This window comes from Peromyscus leucopus, chromosome 2 (genome assembly GCF_004664715.2).
Source record: "Peromyscus leucopus breed LL Stock chromosome 2, UCI_PerLeu_2.1, whole genome shotgun sequence".
In the NCBI taxonomy this organism is placed as follows: Eukaryota; Metazoa; Chordata; class Mammalia; order Rodentia; family Cricetidae; genus Peromyscus; species Peromyscus leucopus.
This window is the reverse complement of record NC_051064.1, coordinates 254,063-267,977: the sequence shown is the minus strand read 5'-3', so window position 1 is coordinate 267,977 and position 13,915 is coordinate 254,063.

The following is a 13,915-nucleotide window of genomic DNA, read 5'->3' as shown; positions in this document are numbered from 1 at the left end:
GGACAGAGCAGAGTCAGAAAAGCATTTGCTGAACAAGTGTGAGACTATAAGTTCAACCCCCAGAAGCCATGTCTAAAAACAAACATCTAGGTGTGGTGACATTTTGCTTATAATCATGACACTGGGGAGGCAGAGACTGGCCAATGCCTGCCTAGCTAGCTGAGCTGAGCTGAACTAACAAGCCCCAGTGCTCCAGTGAGAGGTGTCCTCTCACCTCCATATACACCGTGTGGTGTGCATGAACCTATGTAAGCAAAATCAATAAATAAGTGTAATAAAATAATAACAATGATGGCTCCTGAGGAATGATACCCAAGGTTGACTTTTAGCTCTAACATGCACATACACATACAACCACACAAATTTTCTAAATTAAAAAGAGAAACTAATTGTTTCATACATACCTGCAATGACTGTTTATATATCTCTCTCCAAATACAATGACCATTTAAGATCACAGATCATTAAGGGCAGATAATATGTTATTTATCTTTATTTATAATAAGCCTGTTAATCTTAACATAATGGTCAATAAGTGTTCAGTAAATGTTAAAGGGTGGCATGCACAGATCAAACACATCATCACATTTGGCCTTTCTTCATTACAGATACCTATGGAAGACATCATTACTGACACTAAAGAAATAAAGGTTCAAAATATCTCATGTTAAAGACACCAGAGATGACCCAAGCACATTTTAAGGCAAGTTTCTTCTTGTTCTAAACCACCTCCCACTAGACAGCTGAACATGTTTTAGAAATTGTACTGTTTTAATCTGCAAATGATCTGGGTACAACTAGTGATATATTACCTGCTATATACATATTTGGATCAAGAAATATATTTTCCACATTTAAGAGAAGCCTTGCATGAACCAAAATGAATCTCCACACAGCACATATTTCATGTGTAGGATGGATGGATGGGTATTTAATGCCTCCTTGTTTCCACCCTATGCTGAATTCCACATATCATGCCAGATCAAGGCAGTGCAAGACATGACAGCCACCTCTACGGACACAGGACAAACAATGGGGTTCACACTCCTGAATCAGAACTACTTGTGACCAAAGAAGTTGTTCTAAATGACACTCCTGAGAAGTAATTTCTCCACAACAGAAGGTCATTCTGTTATACTGAGAGAAGGAGGATCATTGTCCCCATCAAATAAAGCATGCCTTGGAAGAGTTTGAAACATATCACTCTGAAGTGCATTTTTAGGACACACTATTTTTAGTTAAAAGCACAACAGTAAATGCAAGAAAAGTGCTCCGACCTCATTTTAGCTTCCCAGAGACAGTGCATTGAACTGCCATGTGGGAGGTGCTTTCCTTGGGCTCCTTTTTAATGGTGATGCTGGGCACAGAAATGAGATGGTGATTAGCATCCTTGGAAACTATGCCCTGTGAGGAGGGAGGGCTGGGAAATGAGGGACTCAGATAGCCTGTTCCCAAAACGCAATCACATATAAGTAGTAAGTTCTAATGCTGTGCAGCACATTGGAGGGATAATTATAGTTCAAAATAAGCAGCTGTTCATTATATAGATGCCTAGAAAAGAGGCTCTCAGGGTCTCGGCCCACTAAGTAATGATCAGGAAGCAGAAATGGCAATCACATAATTTGATCAGCAGTTAAATACAATGCATATCTCTCTGACCACCAGAAAAGGTTTTAAAATAATTGTTACTTGCAGTTTGCAGTTCCAGGAACATCTGGCCTCCATCTCTCTGGTTTGAAGTCTACAAGCATATGTCTAATTTCTAAAATGAAACCGCATCACTTGAGACATGGTTCAAGTTCTCTTGTCAGTTGGGTAGTGACTGCAATAAGTGAAATGAAGCAAAGGCCCTTTTCCTGGCCTTTCACCAGCAATCCCGTCTGCTTACCTACACATGTTCTTTCCATCACTGGGGCACTAGTGGTGACTGGCTCAGACCCCTCAAGCGGGCTACACACCTGAAGTGAATGTTGTATTCAAGAAGCAAGCCAGTGAAACCACTACTGGCGAGAGACATTGTCGAAGGCGCTGGGATCCAAATCAACACACTGTAGCCACTAAGCAACATCAGCGTTCTTGTAAAGCCCCTGCTGCCTGCTCAGTGTGTCCCCATACACTGTCTGGTCAATGGAATGCATTGCTCCTGCCCCTTAAAGTGACAGGCTGCAATGGCTTAAATCTGGACTGCCCCCAGAGGCTTGTGGGTTTGTCCCCAGCTGGTGGCAGTGTTTTGAAAAGTTGTAGAACCCTTAGGACATGGGGCCTAGCCAGCAGCAGCTGGATGCTGGGTGTGAGCTTCTGGAAATGGCAGCTGTCTCCAGTGTCAGGTCGATCGGCTGAGATGTGAACAAGCCCCACAGTGAGCTCTCTGTGACGCTGACTGGTCCACTCTGGTCACCATGCCTTCCCCACCATGACAGATTGAGGCAAAATAAACCTCTCCTCCCTTAAATTGATTCTGTGAACATGGTGTTCTGTCACTGAAGTAAATGAAGTGGCTAATACAGAATCCACACAGCCACCAGAGTCTAAGACGGATCTAATTCAACCAAGGATGAACCTGAAACACTGTAGACTGGGAATGGGGGTTGATAGTATGGTTCCAGTGTAATGTTATAATATTTGAATCTGTTTACCATATACTCACATAAATACATTTTGAAATATAATTTTTAAATGTGGGAGAGAGAAGACTACAGTAAAGCAAACACAGAAAGCAAGCTAAAATTTGAGGATGGCATTTATTTTAACTTAAAAATCCGGAAGCAGTGCATCTGCTTGTAATAGAAAGGAAGTAACCGATCTCAGCCCTGGGTCTTGTGCTTGCTGCCCTATGATCCCATCAATAAGACAAGCCCAATCAATTAAGTGAAAGGGGTAACGATAACATCATATAACCTCAAAAAAAAAAAGGTGAGGTCATGGAAGTGAAAACACTTTATTGTCTACAGAGCACTCTAACGAATGAGCAGCATTGTTTATTGTAATATTGGTCTCCCTGCTGCTGATTTAATCTGCATAGCTGGCAAGCACTAAAAGCTATGAAACCAAGACACAGACAGCTCATGCTGTAGATGTTTGCTTTCTTACATTAATTGAGAAGGTCTCACTTCTCCAAAGGACAACCAAGTAGAATGGCAATGGAGTTTTACATTTCTAGCCTGTGTGTGTGTGTTTTGAATTGTTGCTAACTGCAATCAGCTATGATGACACTCTGCTAAGTAAAATGTTTTTGTTTCTCAGCTGATGCTGTCTGCAGACTGCCTTCAAGCCTCTGCCCCTGTCCTGACCTCCCTTTCTCACACAGTTCTCCCCAGCATCAGGAGACAGTAATCAGAAGCCTCAGTCTGAAGCCGCAGGCACCTGCCCCAAGATCTCCTGATACCAAGCTCAATGTCCACTTTCCTCTCACAGTTTTGCCTCCAACCCCATCTTCAGCCTTCCCAGGAACCCATATGTAATTGCACTTAGGATTCCTCCCCCATTTTGTTCACTGTAGACCACCCACCCAACTCCAGCCTGGCCTCAGAGTCCTCGCATAGTGTTTGTGCATTGACTGTTGACTTCCTTCCAGGCTCATGACAAGTGGCAAAGGTATCCTGAGCATGCAGGACAAGCCACGCTGGGTCTATTACAAGATGATGATCATGGGTCCCATGAGATAATCTTCCCTAGTCGGCCTCACTACACCAAAGGCTGGTTCTCTGTGCTTTTTCCCACACCTCTCTTAGGCGCTTGCTGCATGTACACTTTCATAGCCAAAGTACACAGGTGGCCACAGTGTTTCCCTCTGTTGATATGAGCTTTCTGCAAGCTAAACCTCAAAGCTGGTGTCTATCTGCCAAGGCGCTGCAAAGCCTCCAAGCTAAGGATGAGGTCATTAACTCCCAAGTTTCCCTTATGAGATAACCACATCAAGCCTTCCTGACCCTCGCTTTTGGCCCACAGTTATAAGTTACAGCCACACTTCTCACTGCCAAAGGTGTTGGTGTCAGCTGCTGGCTGAGGACTAGGGGATGAGAGGATCCCGTAATCTTGCCTCCTTGGTAAGCTTTGAAGAATGACCCCAGTGAGCTAGATTTATACTTGCTGCTCAATTGTTTTTGCCAGGATTTTATCCTTGGCTGGAAGACGATTGATTCATCTCTCATCAGCCCGAGCTCCATGCTGACAACCCTAGGAAGCAGAGGGCAGGCAGGTGCCCCACCCACCAGGCTGCCAAGTGATAGTAAACATGTAAAAGATCACCAGTCTGTTTCAGTGTCATTCAGTGTCATAGAGAAAAAACTGGACTGTGCTGTGACTCATTGTTACAAATAAACTATTATCTTAAATGTTTTATTTTATATTTCAATTGTTTTGAAATTATAATATAATTACATCATTTCCCCCTTCCCTCTCCTCCCTCCAACCTCTCCCACATACTTTCCTTTGTGTCTTCTCTCTCCCTCTCTCTCTAACTCATGGCCTCTTTTACTTTAATTTTTGTTACATATATATGTATCTGCATGTACACACAAACACACACACATACACACACACACATTCCTAAATATGTAAATACAACCTGCTCAGTCTTATAGTGTTTCTTGTACATATATAGTATCACAAATATTTTTCCTTTCTTTCCTTATTACTCAGCCATACATTCTGTGTTAAAAAGTGTTGCTGCTGTGAGATCCTTCCTCTTCTCTGAATGGATAAATGTGATCTCCTTGGGTCACCTAATGTATTATGTTCATAGAACAATGCTGGAAAACATAAAGTCACACATAAAATATATCCCAAAATCTTCTCAATGGTTCAGTACTGCCTCAAATGGTATGTATGATCACAGACTTCCTGTCTTTGTAGTCAGAAAGGAGCTGACAGAATTTCTATATGGGTTTGTCCTTTTTACACTGATTTAGAATAATTCATTTAGCTGCAACACCAAAACTTATTATGGGATAGTCATAAAGGAAAAGCCAGAACATTTTCAACTTAGTTGAAGAGAATGACAGGGTCTCTCCCAATAAAGCACACTTTCTTGAACTCACTAGTAAATGTTTATAAAGGTTCATAATCTTTGCATGCTGTTTATCATGTGCTAGACCAGTGGTTCTCAACCTGTGGGTTGAAATCCTTCAAATGACCCTTTCACAGGAGTCACTTAAGACCATTGGAAAACACAGATATTTACATTATGATTCATAAGAGTAGCAAAATTACAGCTATGAAGTAGTAATGAAAATAATTTTATGGTTGAGGGTCACCACACATGGTGAACTGTATTAAAGGGTAACAGCATTTAGAAAGTTAAGAACCACTTTTCTACATGGTTTATACATGTTACCTTCTTTAATCTTCACTGAAACCTCTTAAGGTATGATAACAACTTCAGTGGGTAAGCGCTGTCATCATTTCATCCAGTGGATGAGCAAATGGAGGTACCAAGAGGCTAGACAAGGGTCCAAGCCACAGGCTTATCAACTATAGAGCCTAGATTTGAATAGCAAGTAGACCAGACAAGGAGTCAGCATGCATGAGAAAACTACATCTCTGTTCATCGCATCATTTCCTTTTCTTTTTCATTCCTGCCTTACTACATAGCCTTAGGTTCACTGCTGTCAGTACTACCAAGTATCAGAACTGACCCGCCAGTGGTAAAAGCACTGTTAGGAACTTAGTACTCTGCTCCAGGGGGACTTGGAAGATCATATTTACTAAAAAAAAAAAAAAAGAGGCAGATTTTGAAACCAGTTCAAAAAAGGGATAAATCTCATCCCTTGTCCCAAGGCAAAGGTAACCCACTATATTCAAATATGGCATCACAACGGAGAACCCAGATTGCATCCATTGTCCAGTTGATGACTGTCATAAGGCCTGAAAAGAAGAGGAAGAATCAATTGCTGTATCATTCTACTTTTAGCAAAATTTACAAATCTGTTGGTGTCTCTCACAGTGCCCATTGATGACTGCTGCGTTTGTTTCCCTTGCAGCATTGAAGAAAGAAGCAGCAGCTTCCAGCTGCTGCACTGAACTGCACCTCCAGCCCCAGATGCTGCACTGAGCTGCACCTCCAGCCCCAAATGCTGCACTGAGCTGCACCTCCAGCCCCAAATGCTGCACTGAGCTGTGTCTCCAGCCCCAGATGCTGCACTGAGCTGCGTCTCCAGCCCCAGATGCTGCACCTCCAGCCCCAGATGCTGCTTTCTTATGCAAACACATACAACAGCTTTCATTTCACCCTGACAATAACCAAACATAGTTTCTTTTTTATTTAATATTTTTATTTTATAATTAGCTTAATTTCACATATCAGCCACAGATTCCCCCATCCTCCCTCCTCCCACCTCCCAGCCCTCCCTCCCAATCCACCCTCCATTCCCACCTCCTCCAAGGCAAGGTCTCCCCTGGGGAGTCAGCCCAGCCTGGTAGACTCAGCCTAGGCAGGTCCAGTCTCCTCCTCCCTACACCAAGGCTGAGCAAAGTGTCCCTGCATAGGCCCCAGGCTCCAAAAAGCCAGCCCATTCACTAAGGACAGGTCCCAGTTTCACTGCTTGGGAGCCTCCCAAACAGTTCAAGCTCATCAACTGTCTCACTTATCCAGAGGGCCTGGTCCAGTTCCATGGGGGCTCCTCAGCTATTGGTTCACAGTTCATGCGTTTCCACTGGTTTGGCAATTTGTCCCTGTGCTTTTTCATGGTCTCAGTATCTCTTGCTCATACAATCCCTCCTCTCTTTTGCTGATTGGACTCCCAGAGCTCCACCTAGGGCTCGGCTGTGAATCTCTGCATCCATTTCCATCAGACACTGGATGAGAGTTCTATCATGCAGCCAGGGTGTTTGGCCATCTGATCACCAGGGCAGGTCAGCTTAGGCACACTCTCGACCATTGCCAGTAGTCTATTGTGTAGGTATCTTTGTGGATTTCTGGGGACCTCTCTAGCACTCTGCTTCTTCCTATTCCCCTGGGGTCTACATTCATCATGGTATCTCCCTCCCCATTCTCCGACTCTGCTCCTGATCCAGATGGGACCTCCCACTCCCCTAAGCTCTCTTGCTCCCAACACTTGCCCTCCATTAGCTCCCCAGCCCCAGTTTGCTAATGTAGATCTCATCTATTTTTCTGTAGTTGGGCAATCCCTGTGTCTTTCTTAGGGTCCTCTTTACTAGGTAGCCTCCCTGGAATTGTGAGTTGCAGTCTGGTTATCATTTGCTTTATATATAGTATCCATTTACAAGTGAGTACACACAATGTTTGTCTTTCTGAGTCTGGGTGACCTCACTCAGGATGATCTTTTCTAGTTCCATCCATTTGCCTGCAAACCTCATGATGTCATTGTTTTTCTCTGCTGAGTAGTATTCCATTGTGTATATGTATCACATTTTATTTATCCATTCTTCAGTTGAATGGCATGTAGGTTGTTTCCAGGTTCTGGCTATTACAAATAATACTGCTATGAACATAGTTGAGCATGTGTCCTTGTGGTATGATTGAGCATTCTTTGGGTATATGCCCAAGAGTGGTATAGCTGGGTCTTGAGGGAGGTTGATTCCCAATTTTCTAATAAAGCGCCATATTGATTTCCAAAGTGTTTGTACAAGTTTGCATTCCCACCAACAGTGGAGGAGTGTTCCCCTTGCTCCACATCCTCTCCAACATAAGCTGTTTTCAGTGTTTTTTTTTTTTTTATCTTAGCCGGGTGTAAGATGGAACCAAACTAAAGACTCTGACATTAATCCACACACCTATGAACGTATGATTTTCAACAAAGAAGTCAAAACTATACAATGGGGAAAAAAAAGCATCTTCAACAAATGGCACTGTTATAACTGGATGTCAACAGGTAGAAGACTGCAAATAGATCCATATCTGTCACCATGCACAAAACTTAAGTCCAAGTGGATCAAAGACCTCAACACAAATACAGTTACTCTGAACCTGATAGAAGAGAAAGTAGGAAGTAGTCTTGAACACATTGATACTGGAGATCACTTCCTAAAGATAACACCAGTAGCACAGACACTGAGAGAAACAATTAATCAATGGGACCTCTTGAAACTGAGAAGCTTTTGTAGGGCAAAGGACACAGTCAACAAGACAAAATGATAGCTACATCTGACAAAGGGCTGATATCCAGAACATATAAAGAACTCAAGAAATTAGACATCAAAAATACCCAACAGTCCAATTAAAAAATGGGCTATAGAACTAAACAGAGAATTCTCAACAGAAGAAACTCAAATGGCTGAAAGACATTTAAGGAATTGTTCAACATCCTTAGTCATCAGGAAAATGCAAATCAAACATAGTATCTATAACAAAACTGCAACCATTCAAGTGCAAAATATTTCTTATGTCTCTGTTTCTCCTCAGGAGTGAGGCCCACTGACTGAGGTTGGAAAGTGACTGCATGTGTGCTTTCATAGTTGCTGGGCAGGAGCTTTCTCCATAGGAGCCTCTCCAGGCATCTAGAGCTGTTGCTTCATTTTGGGGAATTTCATGGTTGTCTTCAATAAACAGAAGGACTTTATACAGGATTGCCAGCAAAGGACTCTTCATTCTTTCAAATACTTTTTCATGAGTTGGATCACAAGCACTTGAGAGAGAAAGGGATGGGTGGGGGCAGGTGCTTTGTTAAAATGGAGTTTGATTATATTACTTACTTAAAGTAAAATAAAGATTTCACATTATGTTTTCACACAGAATACATAGGCTTATGCCTTGAAAATCTTAAAATCCAACATTCAAGAAAATCACTCTCCTGAGACGTTCTCCACAGTGGTCCCTGAAACATGGTCTGCATGCTCTAACGGCTGAGAGCAGCACACATTGAAGTGCGCGGGGCAGGCCGTGCCCGGTACAGAGAGTCGCTGTTGAGAGAATGAATTTCCGTGCTTCATTTCAGAGCCTGTGAACATGCCTTACACTTGTCCAGTAGCTGTCAATAAAAGCATTCTGAAAGATCAAAAAAAAAAAAAAAAAAAAAAAAAAGAAAATTCTCAGGTGGAATATGATACCTTGCTGTGGTGGTTTGAAAGAAAATGCCCCCGCAAAGGGAGTGGCACTATTAGGAAGTGTGGCCTTGGAGGAAAGTGTGTGCTTGTTGGAGGAAGTGTGTCACTCTGGGAGTGGGCTTTGAAGTTTCCTATAATTAGGATACCACACAGTGTGACTCTCAGTTGATTTCCTATTGCCTCCGAGTAAAGATGTAAGGACTCTCAGCTCCAGCACCACATTGTCTGCATGCTGCCATGCTCACCTTCATGATCATAATGGACTGAACCTCTGAAACTGTAAGCAAGCCATCCCAATTACATGCTTCCTTTATGAGCTGCTGTGGTCATAGTGTCTCTTCACAGCAACGAAAACCCTAACTAAGACACTTGCAGAAGCAGCCATCCTTCCTGATGAAATTTCAAATACACCTAAAACTCCAAAGATATAAATGGAAAAAATGTTTGAAAATTATCATTATTTCTTGACAACTGAGATAGCACACATTTGCACTTCACTTACTTTCCACTCTCAATGTTCTTTCTTATCTGTTGACCTCTTAAGCAGGGACCCTTGTTCATCAACCTCTAGTACAGTGATTCTCAACCTTCCTAATGCTGCAACACTTTAATACAGTTCCTCATGTTCTGGTGACCCCACAACCATAAAATTCTTTCATTGCTACTTCGTAATTTTAATTTTGCTGCTGTTATAAATTATAATATAAAAACCTTATATGCAGGATATCTGAAATGCAACCCCCAAAGGGGTCGCAACACACAGGTTGAGAACCAACCACTGCTCTAGCAAGTACTCAGGGAACATACTGTTGGACCTGAAGGCTTGCCTTCCTCCAGTCCTCAGACATTGTAAGTCAATCTCCAATGTAAAGATGTGATGACATGAGAAGGTGAGACCTTTGAACCATGATAGTGTTCAGATGAGATCATGATGTGGAAAATCCTAACAATTCAATTAGTGCCCTTCAAGGAAGGAACATATCTCCTTTCCCCTTCCTTCCCCCCTTCTCTCTTCCTTGTTCCCTCCATCTGTCCCTTCCCCTCTCCCCTCTTTTTCCCATCATATAAGAGAATACAAAGAAAGCAGTCAAATGCTTTCTCTCATGCAACTGAATAAAACAGCACTTTGATCCTGAAAGTCCTTGCTTCAAGAATGATGAGAAATAAATAAACATCAGTTGTTGTGTTTTGTTAGAGCAGTGTGAACAGACTAATGTGTACACATCCACTGACTATCTATAAGCAAAAATGAACACTGCTTCAAAGACCTAGACATAGAACCCAAGTGAAGATAACGAGTATTTCCAAACAGTAGCAAGTTAAGCTGCTTCATCTGTACCCCACCCAAGATTCCTTTGCAATAAAATGTTGCAGAATATTTGTTTAACTACACAAAGATGTGTTACATTTGTTTAACTATGCAGACATGTATTGCATTTGTTTAATTATAGATGTGTTGATGTTTTACCTTGCCTGCCTAAGGCACTTGGTTGGTTTAATAAAAAGCTGAATGGCCAATAGCAAAGGAGGAGGTATAGGCAGTACTTTGGGGCAGCGAGAGTAAGTAGGAGGAAGACAGGGAGACACCAAGGGCCAGACAGATAGACACAGAGGAAGCATTAAAGTAGGATATACAGAAGGAAAGAAAAGTAAAAAGCACTGAAGCAAAATATAAATGAATAGAAACAGGTTAAATTAAGTTAAAAGAGCTGGTGGGAAAGTCTAAGCAAAGGCCAAGCATTCATAATTAATAATAAGTCTCCATGTCATTAGTTGGGAGCTGGTTGGCAGCCCAAAGAAAATGCCAACAAAAATAAAACTGTAGTACAAGAGGCCTCCACTTTGATTATTAAAAGGAAATTTCATTTGCATCAAAACAGTCATTCTCATATGAGCCAGTAAGTGGGTGAGTCAGTAAGACAAGATGCCATATAATGAGGATAACACCAATCATCCCAATTGTCAGTCACCCTAATTTAACCCAAAATCACTTTTCTTTTTACTGTTCAAATGGATCCCTTTTGTTGACTGCACATTTTAAGTAACATATGAAAATCTACTTTGAGTCTGCTGATCCATTTGTATTTCTACTGACACAGTCTAATAATAGTTGCATTTAGACATCTTTTGACAGTTGAGAGCTATCTCTCATCAGAGAAATGGAAGATTTGCAGAAAAGCATGTTTTGTCTACTGTGACTAATCTAGTTGTATATTACAGCTCTCTATGGAGTATCCAGAGTTGTCATAGCCAGTGTGCATGGTGGGAGGAAAATTCCTTGGCAAATTGGGGTCTGATGCCACAAAAGCCATCAGCAGAAATACACTCAAAACAGCTTGATAAAAAAAGAACTCCAGAACAGCTTTCTGGCTCATCAGCAAAAACACAACCTAGCACCTAGTGACAGAAATGTCACAGGCCATTTATATTCATTGTTCTGCAATACGCATTGATTGTGCTGAACAACGTGGAGTCCTTTTTCGATTACAGAAGAAGGTCAGATGCGGCCTGTTGGATAGCAACTTTCTGGATATGTTTTAAATGTTCAAAAGAGAATAATTTCCCTTTTCAATGGGAAAGAGCAAACACAATGGGCTCTCCAGTGGGTAAGAGGAAAGCAACCCCTTAAGAGAGCTGTGCCCTTTCCCTTTCTCAGTAGGATGGCAACTCTTTTGGAAAATTAATAACTGAATGAAAACCTACCTGGAGTCAGCAATGGCTGGGACTGGAGTAAGGATGCATTTCTATCTCACTCCTAATCAGCACAAGAAAATGACCCAAGGGAAGACTGTGGGATGGCAAAACGGAGGCCCTTTAAGATGACAATGTGAAAGGGGAAACCAGAAAAGCATGGCATTTCTTCCATCAAAGTGTCTGCCTCACTCACTCATGCATATGTATTTTTGTTAACTTATGCTCTGAATCTTGAGGGGGAAATGTTTATCCCATGAGTAGTTTTCTCCTACCCACTGAATCAGGTAGTACTAAAGGTAAGCCAAATAAGCTTTTGGCCATTATCTCTATTATGACTTCATTTAAAAACAATCACATACAGAGAAGCAGGTAATAACTCTATAAATAGGTTTAAATGTATGTAATGGAGCTATTCAGTAACTTATACATGACTTGATTTTTAAATATCAGAAGACATCTGATTGATACATTAGATAATGCAAATTGTAGAGCCCCAGGCCATTATTCTACATCATTAAAAGATGAAGTACATACATTTGTGTGTACCTAAACAATGAACATATACATTTGTGTGCACCCAAACAGTGAACACAGCACATGTTAACATAATGGAAAGATCTTACATGTGGTAAAAACAGATGTCTCTGGCATTTTACAAAGCTAGAAACAGACAAATTAGGTCCATGTTACTGATGACCCTGATACTTAGGTCATGAATAGATCACATTAACTCAAAATCAGTGCATGTAACAATGACAGCAGAAGATAAAAACAGGTTAAGTGTGTAAGGACAGGGGCCTTGAGTTCTTGTTCTCAGCTGAAAGCTAAAAATGACTTTGTTTCTATCCAGGCCAGAGACCAGAGATGTTTGAGGACTCAGGTCCACAGTTTGGCTTTTGGTTATCTTTCCTCTCCTTTGACATTTTGGGTGAGACTGGAACTCCAGTACAGGCACCTAAGAGGTAATGGACACCTCATAGGTAGACCAAATTGACTGACCAACTCACCTCCTTTGCCTCAAGCCAAGAAAGCCGTCATCTCTTAACCCCTAGACAACAAATCTTAATGGCAACCCTTTCGGTGGTACATTCTCTTTGTCTATGGAGCTTACATTCTCACCGTTGGACCTACAATAAACTCCTTTCTGAAACTCATCCTCCTTGTTCATAATATTCAGTCCTCAAGTTTGCAAGCCAAAGGACATCGCAGACATTAGCTTGGGATGTTTTAGTGGCCATTAATTTGCTAGGACCCTAGGAAGCAAGAAAGCATCTACTACTCTCAAGGGCCATTGCTTTCTCCCTGCTATCAATTAAGTGAGAAGCAAAAGATATCACTATTTCCTCTTCTTCCCTGTTTGTTTCAGACAGCCAACAGTTGTTTAAAAGCTAGCTGTGAGAAGATCTATGGAGATTTCGAATAGGAAATGAATGTTCAGTGTTTTCCTAAGGCATTTATAAAATAAAAAATAAGTATGAGCATATTGCTTTAAACAACTGAATAGCTACAAAGATATCTGCACAGGTAGAGAAGCAGCAATAGCAGAAGGGCAGATGAGAACCAAACCAGAGCAGGCAACTCAAGGCAGTGGACAAAATAAGAGGTCCTGGTGGTCTCTTCTTTTTAGTCTAGATTAAATGATGAACTGTGCAACATGTAAAATGAATGATATAATAATCTGTATATGGTAGGTCTTCAGCAAGTGCACAGAATATTAACAACAGATTGTCAACTTGGCAAGGACTCATTTCATTATGACTCCCACATCTTAACTAAGGGCTCCTGGGTCATACTAACCTCCACTGGATCACGAGCTCCCCTTAACTACCCTCTGGTATTTTATGTCAGCTCTTTGGTTCCACATACAATTGATCTTTTTTCTATTACATGATAATAATTTCATTATGTGGATAAAAAAATCCACAGTTGTTGGGCTTGGTAATCCAAAGCATCCTTTATTCTTTTTTTATGCATGTATACTTTGATTGATTGATTGATTGATTGATTGAGACAATGTCTCACACTCTAGATCATATTATAGGTGGAGTTCACCTGACCCTGATTTGACAGCAATCCTCTTGCTTCAGCTCACAAATGTTAAGATCGTGGACATAATCCACCCTGCACAGCTAAATCAGCTGCGATTTTTGTTGTACATAAGAAGAAGCTAAAGCTCAGGGAAGTGAAACAACTTTGTTACATAAGATTCAAAATTAGT